This window comes from Cherax quadricarinatus, chromosome 48, assembly GCF_038502225.1.
Source record: "Cherax quadricarinatus isolate ZL_2023a chromosome 48, ASM3850222v1, whole genome shotgun sequence".
Taxonomy (NCBI): Eukaryota; Metazoa; Arthropoda; class Malacostraca; order Decapoda; family Parastacidae; genus Cherax; species Cherax quadricarinatus.
Genome location: NC_091339.1, coordinates 22,304,241 through 22,314,528, shown reverse-complemented (window position 1 = coordinate 22,314,528; position 10,288 = coordinate 22,304,241). Strand labels below are relative to the sequence as shown.

General features: G+C 44.8%; 1 protein-coding gene across 1 annotated transcript in view; it reads left to right on the top strand.

Moving 5' to 3' along the window:
- Positions 1-991: 991 nt before the first annotated feature.
- Positions 992-10,288, top strand: part of LOC128696039 (carbohydrate sulfotransferase 11) — a 33,316-nt gene continuing 24,019 nt past the window's right edge. Inside the window, exon 1 of the mRNA XM_070094972.1 lies at positions 992-1,015. The gene's annotated coding sequence lies outside the window, so the exon portion shown is untranslated. The remainder of the gene's footprint in view (positions 1,016-10,288) is intronic.

Here is a 10,288-nt window from a genome sequence, read left to right as displayed (position 1 = left end):
TGCATGGACTATTTAGAGGCATATGTTATGGAAAAACAATGTGAAATTAATGTTAACGAGGGAGTGACCAGTCAGTGCATCCACCCCCACGTCACGGGGGTGGGTGGAAGAGGCGGGATGTGTAACTAGATTGTGAGTGAACACATTGGTTCAGCAGTGCCCATACCCACATTGTTCATAGTGTACATTGGAAACAAATAAAGGTGTGTGTATTGTAAGACAGTGTGAACAGTATATAGTGCGCAAGTCCATGTGTATTGTACTTCCCGAGATAACCCCACTCAACAACCTGCGCCTCCCCCACCTAATTCCCAGGGGAAGTTTTCCTTCCCCTCCCAGCCCCTCAAACTCCACCAGGCCACCACGGTCAAGTCCACTACCTTCCACGCACCATACCCACCCAGCATGTCATATTCCACTCCTATTGTCTAGTCTAGCAGATGGATGCCAACCAGGAGGAAGCAAGCAGCCAGGGAAATGGCACGGTTGGCAATACTAGGAGAGGCAAGTGTCGGTCATGCTTACAGCTTCGTTGTCTCAACTCAATGGTTTCCTCCGCAAACACGGTAGTTGCCCTGCTTCAGGATGTCCTCCTGTGGAAAGTGATGATCCAGAGCCGCCTCAGGCACCTGAACCCTCTCCAACAGATTTCATCTCATCAGACAATCTCTTGGAAGCAATTAAAGCAACAGGTACCAGGACACTCACACATATTCCCAAAGCAGCCCGTCCACACGCAGCTGGGAAACTTACAGACCTCCTGAAAAAAGTAAACGATGGTTCCACTATCTTAAATGGTCCACCAACCATCAAGGCATGGCACAGCTTGCTACTTTTTGGCAATGTCTGCTTAGCTGTGCCGGAAAGAAGGGGAAAGAGGCTAGCCTCAATAGTAATTAAATCCTTAAGAGATTTTCCTAGAGTTGATAACCTCATTCGCCTTCCCCGTCAACACAAAAAAGGGAGAGACAGAACCCCCACTCACTCTACTGACAGTGAAAAAGTCAGAGTCCAGGTGAGCAAGAAAATTGAAGAGGGCAACACAGTGGGGTTAGTTTAGTTAGTTTAATATGTTTATTATGCACCCCATACCCATCCTGTGGGCGGTAGTCAAAAGATTACAGAGGTACATAATTGGTCCAGGGACTGGACTCCAAAGTTTTGATAGCTGAGCAAGTTACAGAGGTAATGAACTCACAATTTACAAAGGTAATGAACTCACAATTTACAAAGGTAATGAACTCACAATTTACAAAGGTAATGAACTCCAGGTAAGTCTGGTCACAATCATGACAAGTTACAAGTGGGGGCAATAAGAATTATTACCAGTGAAGATACAGTTGCTCCCAGGGATGCTGACACGGCTGAAGCACTTAGAGGAAAGCACCCTGCCAGGGAAACCAGTGGCACCAACAGTTCCAACACCTCTGTCCCCACTATGGAACCATTGATAGTGGAAGACTCAGACATTTACAAAGCAATAATGTTCCCATCTGGGTCTGCTGGGGGTTACACTGGAATAAGGCCACAGCATTTAAAGGAAATGGTTAATCCAGTTATTGGGGAAATTGCAGAGACACTGCTTTCAGAGATCACAAGGTTCGTCAACAATTCCATGGCCGGTCTGATCCCTGATGAAATTAGACCTTTCTTTTTTGGTGCAACACTTTGTGCACTTAAAAAGAAGGATGGAGGAATTCGGCCAATTGCAGTAGGCAACACCTTACGCCGCCTCGTATCCAAAGCTGCTGTCCGAAGTATTCGTGCACAGGCAGCCATGATGCTTCAACCAAACCAGCTTGGCTTTGGGGTCTCTCAAGGAAGTGAAGCAGCGGTTCATGCAACAAGGGCGTATATCAACAACTTGCCTGAGGACAATGCAGTGGTAAAATTAGATTTCAAGAATGTGTTCAGTCTTCTGAAAAGAGACGTGGTATTAGCAGCAGTACAAGAACATTTCCCTGGTCTCTTCCCTTTTGTTTCAGCTGGGTATAGCAAGGAATCAATGCTTCTCTTTGGAGAGCATGAAATTACATCATCAGAGGGTGTCCAACAAGGAGATCCTCTTGCACCATTTCTCTTCTGTATAGCAGTTAGGGAAATCACAGTCAGACTGACCAGCGAGCTAAACATCTAGTTCCTAGATGATTGCACACTAGCAGGTACAAAAGAGTCCCTCCTACATGACCTTACACAGGTAATGACACGGGGACAGGAAATGGGTCTCGTCCTGAATCCATCCAAATGTGAAATCATCTCAGTCAGTCAACAAGTGATAAATGCAGTGAGATCAAAACTACCAGGAGCAGCAGTCATTGCCCCCACAAATAGTGTCTTGCTAGGAGCACCTCTGGGAAGCAATGCCATTGACACAATTCTCAGGAAGAAATTGGAAGAGTTAAGGAGAATGGAACAACGAATAGGCAATCAGGACACCCACGATGCCTTGTACCTTCTCACAAAGTGCTTGAGTCTGCCCAGGTTGACATATTTCCTAAGATGTGCACCTTCATATGATAACCCTATACTGCACGAATATGACAGTATTCTGAGGCAGATTTTTACGAAAGTACTTAACCTTACTCTAGAAGACGGGCAGTGGAACCAAGCTACACTTCCAGTCAGACTAGGAGGCATTGGTGTCCGCAAGTCATCACAGATTGCCTTACCTGCTTTTCTGTCCTCGTGTATTGCATCCAGAGAGCTTGTAGCAGCGATTCTCCCTGAACATCTTAGGGACAAGATAGGAGTCCAGGACCAAAAATTCATTGATGGAGCAATGATCTGGGATAATCTAACGGGCTCTGGAGCTAGACCTGCTCCCTGCAACAACTACAAACAATCGCACTGGGATGGTCCAATAGTGGAAAATATTGCCTCAACAATGCTTCAGAGTGTGTCAGGGAAGGATAGAGCCCGCCTCCTGGCAGTGAGAGCCCCTCATGCTGGGGACTTTCTGTTGGCTGTTCCCAACTCCAGCCTTGGCACACGTCTCGACCCACAGACCATCCGCATCGGTGTTACCCTTCGACTTGCCGCCCCTATTCTCGCCGAACACAGGTGTATTTGTGGCAGTGAAGCAGCAGACCGATTCGGGTACCATGGTCTTGTGTGCCGTAAATCTGAGGGAAAGATTGCAAGACATGAGCAGGTTAATAACATTATCAAGAGGAGCCTCACAACAGCTGGATGCCCAGCAGTAAGGGAGCCACCCCAACTATGCAGATCTGTTGGCAGCCAGAAGCGTTCAGATGGTATCACCCTTCAAGCCTGGACAGATGGGAAGCAGGTGGTGTGGGACTATACATGTGCATCTACCTTGGCTGATACCTATCTCCAATACACCAGGGAGGAAGGAGGGGCAGCTGCCAGCTTCAGGGAGTTCCAAAAGTCTAGAAAATATGGAGAACTTGCCCATCATTATATGTTTGTTCCCATAGGCTCAGAGACCCTTGGCTCATGGGGAAAGAGTGCATCTAAATTTCTTAAGGAGCTGGGAAAAAGACTCATCAGGGTAACTAGGGATCCCAGGGCAGCTAGTTTTCTGTTCCAGCGGCTCAGTGCGGCTGTTCAAAGGGGTAATGCCTGCTGTATTCTGGGCACACGCCCCAGCTCTGAGGAGCTGGATGAGATTTTCGCCTTATAATCGGTGAAACACACGTAACAACATGTACCGTATATGCCACCTTTATATCAACAATGTATCTCTTAAATCTTCTGTACCATATTATGTAATAAAATATTATATATATATATATATATATATATATATATATATATATATATATATATATATATATATATATATATATATATATATATATATATATGTCGTGCCGAATAGGCAGAATTTGCTATCTTGGCTTAAACAGCAACGCTCATCTTGCCATATAGGAAAAGTGAAAATTTGTGTATGCAATAATTTCGCCAAAATCATTCTGAACCTAACGAAAAAAATATATTTGATTGTGTTTGTTTAGTATTAAATTATTGTAAATATATTTAAAATATATTTAGTTGGATTAGGCTAAAATAAATTGCTATTGTTATAATAAGGTTAGGTAAGTTTTCTAAGATGCTTTTGGTGCAAAATTAAAAATTTTTACATTAACATTAATGAAAAAAATATATCTTTAAACGTATAAGAGAAAATTTTAGAAAGGACTTAATTTTAAATGAGGTCTTGCTAACTGACCAGTTTTACATATTCGGCACGACATATATATATATATATATATATATATATATATATATATATATATATATATATATATATATATATATATATATATATATATATTTATGTCGTGCCGAATAGGCAGAACTTGCGATCTTGGCTTAAAAAGCAACGCTCATCTTGCCATATAGGACAAGTGAAAATTTGTGTATGCAATAATTTCGCCAAAACCATTCTGAACCTAACGAAAAAAATATATTTCACTGGGTTTGTTTAGTATTAAATTATTGTAAACAAATTAAAATATATTTAGTTGGGTTAGGCTAAAATAAATTGTTCTTGTTTTAATAAGGTTAGGTAAGTTTTCTAAGATTCTTTTGGTGCAAAATTAAAAATTCTTACATCATCATTAATGAAAAAAATGTATCTTTAAACGTATAAGAGAAAATTTCAGAAAGGACTTAATTTTAAATGAGTTCTTGCTAATTGACCAGATTTACATATTCGGCACGACACACACACACACACACACACACACACACACACACACACACACACACACACACACACACACACACATGATAACGACATACAAAATACTGAGAGGAATTGACAAGGTGGACAAAGACAGGATGTTCCAGAGATTGGACACAGTAACAAGGGGACACAGTTGGAAGCTGAAGACACAGATGAATCACAGGGATGTTAGGAAGTATTTCTTCAGCCACAGAGTAGTCAGTAAGTGGAATAGTTTGGGAAGCGATGTAGTGGAGGCAGGATCCATACATAGCTTTAAGCAGAGGTATGATAAAACTCACTGCTCAGGGAGAGTGACCTAGTAGCGATCAGTGAAGAGGCGGGACCAGGAGCTCGGACTCGACCCCCGCAACCTCAACTAGGTGAGTACAACTAGGTGAGTACACACACACACACACACACACATACACACACACACACACACACACACACACACACACACATATCTATATATATATATATATATATATATATATATATATATATATATATATATATATATATATATATATATACCACATGTCCAGCCTGTCCAGGTCTCTTTGCAGTCCTATCTCATCCTCATCCGATTTAGTTCTTCTCATCAACTTTACATACTTCAGAGTCTATTCCTTCCATCATGTCGTTCGCATATATCAAAAATAGCACTGGTCCTAGAACTGACCCCTGTGGGACCCCGCTCGTCACAGGCGCCCACTGTGATACCTCTTCACCTACAATGACTCATTGTTGCCTCCCTGTCAGGCATTCCCTGATCCATTGCAGTGCTCTCCCTGTTATATGCGCCTGATCCTCCAGCTTCTGCCCTAATCTCTTGTGGGGAACTGTGTTAAAGGCCTTCCTGCAGTCTAGGAAATTGCAATCATCCCACCCCTCTCTCTCGTTTCTTACTTCTGTTACCTTGTCATAAAACTCCAGAAGGTTTGTCACACAGGATTTTCCTTCCATGAACCCATGCTGGTTTTCATTTATAGTCTTGTTCCGTTCCAGGTGTTCCACCACTCTCCTCCTGATAATCTTCTCCATGACTTTTCACACAATACATGTCAGAGACACAGGTCTGTAGTTTAGTGCCTCATTTCTGTTTCCTTTCTTAAATATGGGGACTACATTTGCTGTCTTCCATTTCTCAGGTAGTTGCCCAGTTTCAAGGGATGTGTTGAAGATTGTGATTAGGGGCACGCACAGCATCTCTGCTCCTTCTCTAAGGACCCATGGGGAGATGTTGTCCGGTCCCATCGCCTTTGAGGTATCAAGGTCTCTTAGCAGCTTCTGCACCTCCTCCTCGGTTGTTTGTATGTCATCCAACACTTGTTGGAATATTCCCTCTTGATGTTCCCTTCTGTGCTGTCTTCCCACAGCCCTTCCTGTCTCTACTGTAAAAACTTCCTTAAATCTCCTGTTTAGCTCCTCACATACCTCCTGATAATTTCTTGTGAGTTCTCCACCTTCTGTTCTCAGTGTTCTCAGTGTGTGTGTGTGTGTGTGTGTGTGTGTGTGTGTGTGTGTGTGTGTGTGTACTCACCTAGTTGTACTCACCTAGTTGAGGTTGCGGGGGTCGAGTCCGAGCTCCTGGCCCTCCTCATCACTGATCGTGTGTGTGTACTCACCTAGTTGTACTCACCTAGTTGAGGTTGCGGGGGTCGAGTCCGAGCTCCTGGCCCCGCCTCTTCACTGATCGCTACTAGGTCACTCTCCCTCAGCCGTGAGCTTTATCATACCTCTGCTTAAAGCTATGTATGGATCCTGCCTCCACTACATCGCTTCCCAAACTATTCCACTTACTGACTACTCTGTGGCTGAAGAAATACTTCCTAACATCCCTGTGATTCATCTGTGTCTTCAACTTCCAACTGTGTCCCCTTGTTACTGTGTCCAATCTCTGGAACATCCTGTCTTTGTCCACCTTGTCAATTCCTCTCAGTATTTTGTATGTCGTTATCATGTCCCCCCTATCTCTCCTGTCCTCCAGTGTCGTCAGGTTGATTTCCCTTATCCTCTCCTCGTAGGACATACCTCTTAGCTCTGGGACTAGTCTTGTTGCAAACCTTTGCACTTTCTCTAGTTTCTTTACGTGCTTGGCTAGGTGTGGGTTCCAAACTGGTGCCGCATACTCCAATATGGACCTAACGTACACGGTGTACATGGTCCTGAACGATTCCTTATTAAGATGTCGGAATGCTGTTCTGAGGTTTGCTAGGCGCCCATTTGCTGCAGCAGTTATTTGATTGATGTGCGCTTCATGAGATGTGCCTGGTGTTATACTCACCCCAAGATCTTTTTCCTTGAGTGAGGTTTGTAGTCTCTGGCCCCCTAGACTGTACTCCATCTGCGGTCTTCTTTGCCCTTCCTCAATCTTCATGACTTTGCACTTGGTGGGATTGAACTCCAGGAGCCAATTGCTGGACCAGGTCTGCAGCCTGTCCAGATCCCTTTGTAGTTCTGCCTGGTCTTCGATCGAGTGAATTCTTCTCATCAACTTCACGTCATCTGCAAACAGGGACACCTCAGAGTCTATTCCTTCCGTCATGTCGTTCACAAATACAAGAAACGGCACTGGTCCTAGGACTGACCCCTGTGGGACCCCGCTGGTCACAGGTGCCCACTCTGACACCTCGCCACGTACCATGACTCGCTGCTGTCTTCGTGACAAGTATTCCCTGATCCATTGTAGTGCCTTCCCTGTTATCCCTGCTTGGTCCTCCAGTTTTTGCACCAATCTCTTGTGTGGAACTGTGTCAAACGCCTTCTTGCAGTCCACGAATATGCAATCCACCCACCCCTCTCTCTCTTGTCTTACTGCTGTCACCATGTCATAGAACTCCAGTAGGTTTGTGACACAGGATTTCCCGTCCCTGAAAGCATGTTGGCTGCTGTTGATGAGATCATTCGTTTCTAGGTGTTCCACCACTCTTCTCCTGATAATCTTCTCCATGATTTTGCATACTATACATGTCAGTGACACTGGTCTGTAGTTTAATGCTTCATGTCTGTCTCCTTTTTTTAAAGATTGGGACTACATTTGCTGTCTTCCATGCCTCAGGCAATCTCCCTGTTTCGATAGATGTATTGAATATTGTTGTTAGGGGTACACATAGTGCCTCTGCTCCCTCTCTCAATACCCATGGAGAGATGTTATCTGGCCCCATTGCCTTTGAGGTATCTAGCTCACTCAGAAGCCTCTTCACTTCTTCCTCGGTTGTGTGCACTGTGTCCAGCACATGGTGGTGTGCCCCACCTCTCCGTCTTTCTGGAGCCCCTTCTGTCTCCTCTGTGAACACTTCTTTGAATCTCTTGTTGAGTTCCTCACATACTTCACGGTCATTTCTTGTTGTCTCTCCTCCTTCCTTCTTTAGCCTGATTACCTGGTCCTTGACTGTTGTTTTCCTCCTGATGTGGCTGTACAACAGTTTCGGGTCAGATTTGGCTTTCGCTGCTATGTCGTTTTCATATTGTCTTTGGGCCTCCCTTCTTATCTGTGCATATTCGTTTCTGGCTCTACGATTGCTCTCCTTATTCTCCTGGGTCCTTTGCCTTCTATATTTCTTCCATTCCCTAGCACACTTGGTTTTTGCCTCCCTGCACCTTTGGGTAAACCATGGGCTCATCCTGGCTTTTTCATTATTCCTGTTACCCTTGGGTACAAACCTCTCCTCAGCCTCCTTGCATTTTGTTGCTACATATTCCATCATCTCATTAACTGGCTTCCCTGCCAGTTCTCTGTCCCACTGAACCCCGTTCAGGAAGTTCCTCATTCCTGTGTAGTCCCCTTTCTTGTAGTTTGGCTTCATTCGTCCTGGCCTTCCTGCTTCTCCCTCCACTTGTAGCTCTACTGTGTATTCGAAGCTTAAAACCACATGGTCACTGGCCCCAAGGGGTCTTTCATATGTGATGTCCTCGATATCTGCACTACTCAAGGTGAATACTAAGTCTAGCCTTGCTGATTCATCCTCTCCTCTCTCTCTTGTAGTGTCCCATACGTGTTGGTACATGAAGTTTTCCAGTACCACCTCCATCATCTTAGCCCTCCATGTATCTTGGCCCCCATGCGGGTCCAAGTTCTCCCAATCGATCTCCTTGTGGTTAAAGTCACCCATGATCAGGAGCTTTGCCCTGCATGCATGAGCTCTTCTGGCCTCTCTAGCCAGTGTGTCAACCATCGCTCTATTGCTCTCTTCGTACTCTTGCCTTGGCCTCCTGCTGTTCTGTGGTGGGTTATACATCACTGCTATTACCACCTTGGGACCTCCAGAGTGAAGCGTTCTCGCTATGTAATCACTTTCTTCTCTGCTGTCTCCTCTCTGCAGCTCATCAAAATTCCAGCGATTTTTGATCAGCAATGCCACTCCTCCACCCCCCCTGTTCCCTCTGTCTTTCCTCATTATTTGGTATCCCATTGGAAAGATGGCATCTGTTATCATACCTGTAAGCTTGGTTTCTGTGAGAGCTATGATGTTCGGTGATGCCTCTTTGACTCTTTCATGCCACTCCTCCCACTTGTTTGTTATACCATCAGCGTTTGTGTACCATACCTTCAGTTTCCTTTCCAAAACTGTGGTTTGTGGGGCCTGTGAGGGTGGGAGACCTGGTGGCATACTGTGGGATTCTATAGCTCGGTGTTGGGTGGAGGCTGTGGGTATGGATTGTAGTGTGTGTTGGGATGGTGTGATATGTTGTATGGTTCTGAGAATAGTTGTGTGTGTGCTTGCCCTTGCTGCTTTGTTGTGCTCTGACTGACCTCTGCTGGTTCCATCCTTGTCTCTTTTCCTAGCTCCTTTCGCTTTTTTGTCCTCTCCCTCAGCTGCTGTCATTCTGATTGTGTTCTGTCTCTGTCTAGGAACACCCTCTTGTACTCTTCCGAGTATTTCAATCGTGGTTTCTCTTGGAGGATCCTGTTCCTCACTGTTTCTGTCCTGATAATCAGCTTGATTGGTCGGTTTCTCCCCTTCGAGTACCCCCCTTGTCTCTGAAAATTTACAATCTCGTCCATCTCTTCACCTATTTCCGTGATGATTTTCTCAATCTCCTTACTTTCTTCCTGCTGCCTTTCAGTGTGTGTCCTTTCCTCTCTCTCCTGAAGCCCATGGATAAAGACTGATTTTGCCCTTTCCTCCTCTTATTGCCTCACCCTCTGTGACTCTGGATCCTGCCTGTATGTGGTCAGTTTCTCCTTTGATTTTTCCAGTGGCTCTTGATAGCATGGTTGTGCCTCAGCATTCGACCTATCACCCTCTCCGTCTGCAACCAGCTGTTCTTCCCTTCCACTCTTTGGCTCTTTTTGGCAGGTTGATATGACCTTAGCATTATTCATAATTCCTTCCTTCCTGTTCGGCCTCACAGCTTCATATGCTGTGTCTTCTCTGGTCACTGCCCCTGTAACTCGCTTCAGCCTATTTATCTCAACTTCTAGGACCCTTATCTTGGCTACTGCAGTTTCGACTTGTGCCTCCCAATTCTTTGTCTCCTTCTCCAACCTCTTTTCCAATTTCACAGAGAGCTCTTTCTCCATTTTTTCAGAAAGCTCTCCTAATTTTCTCTCCCACTCTTGTTCCATCCTTTTCCACTGCTCCACCA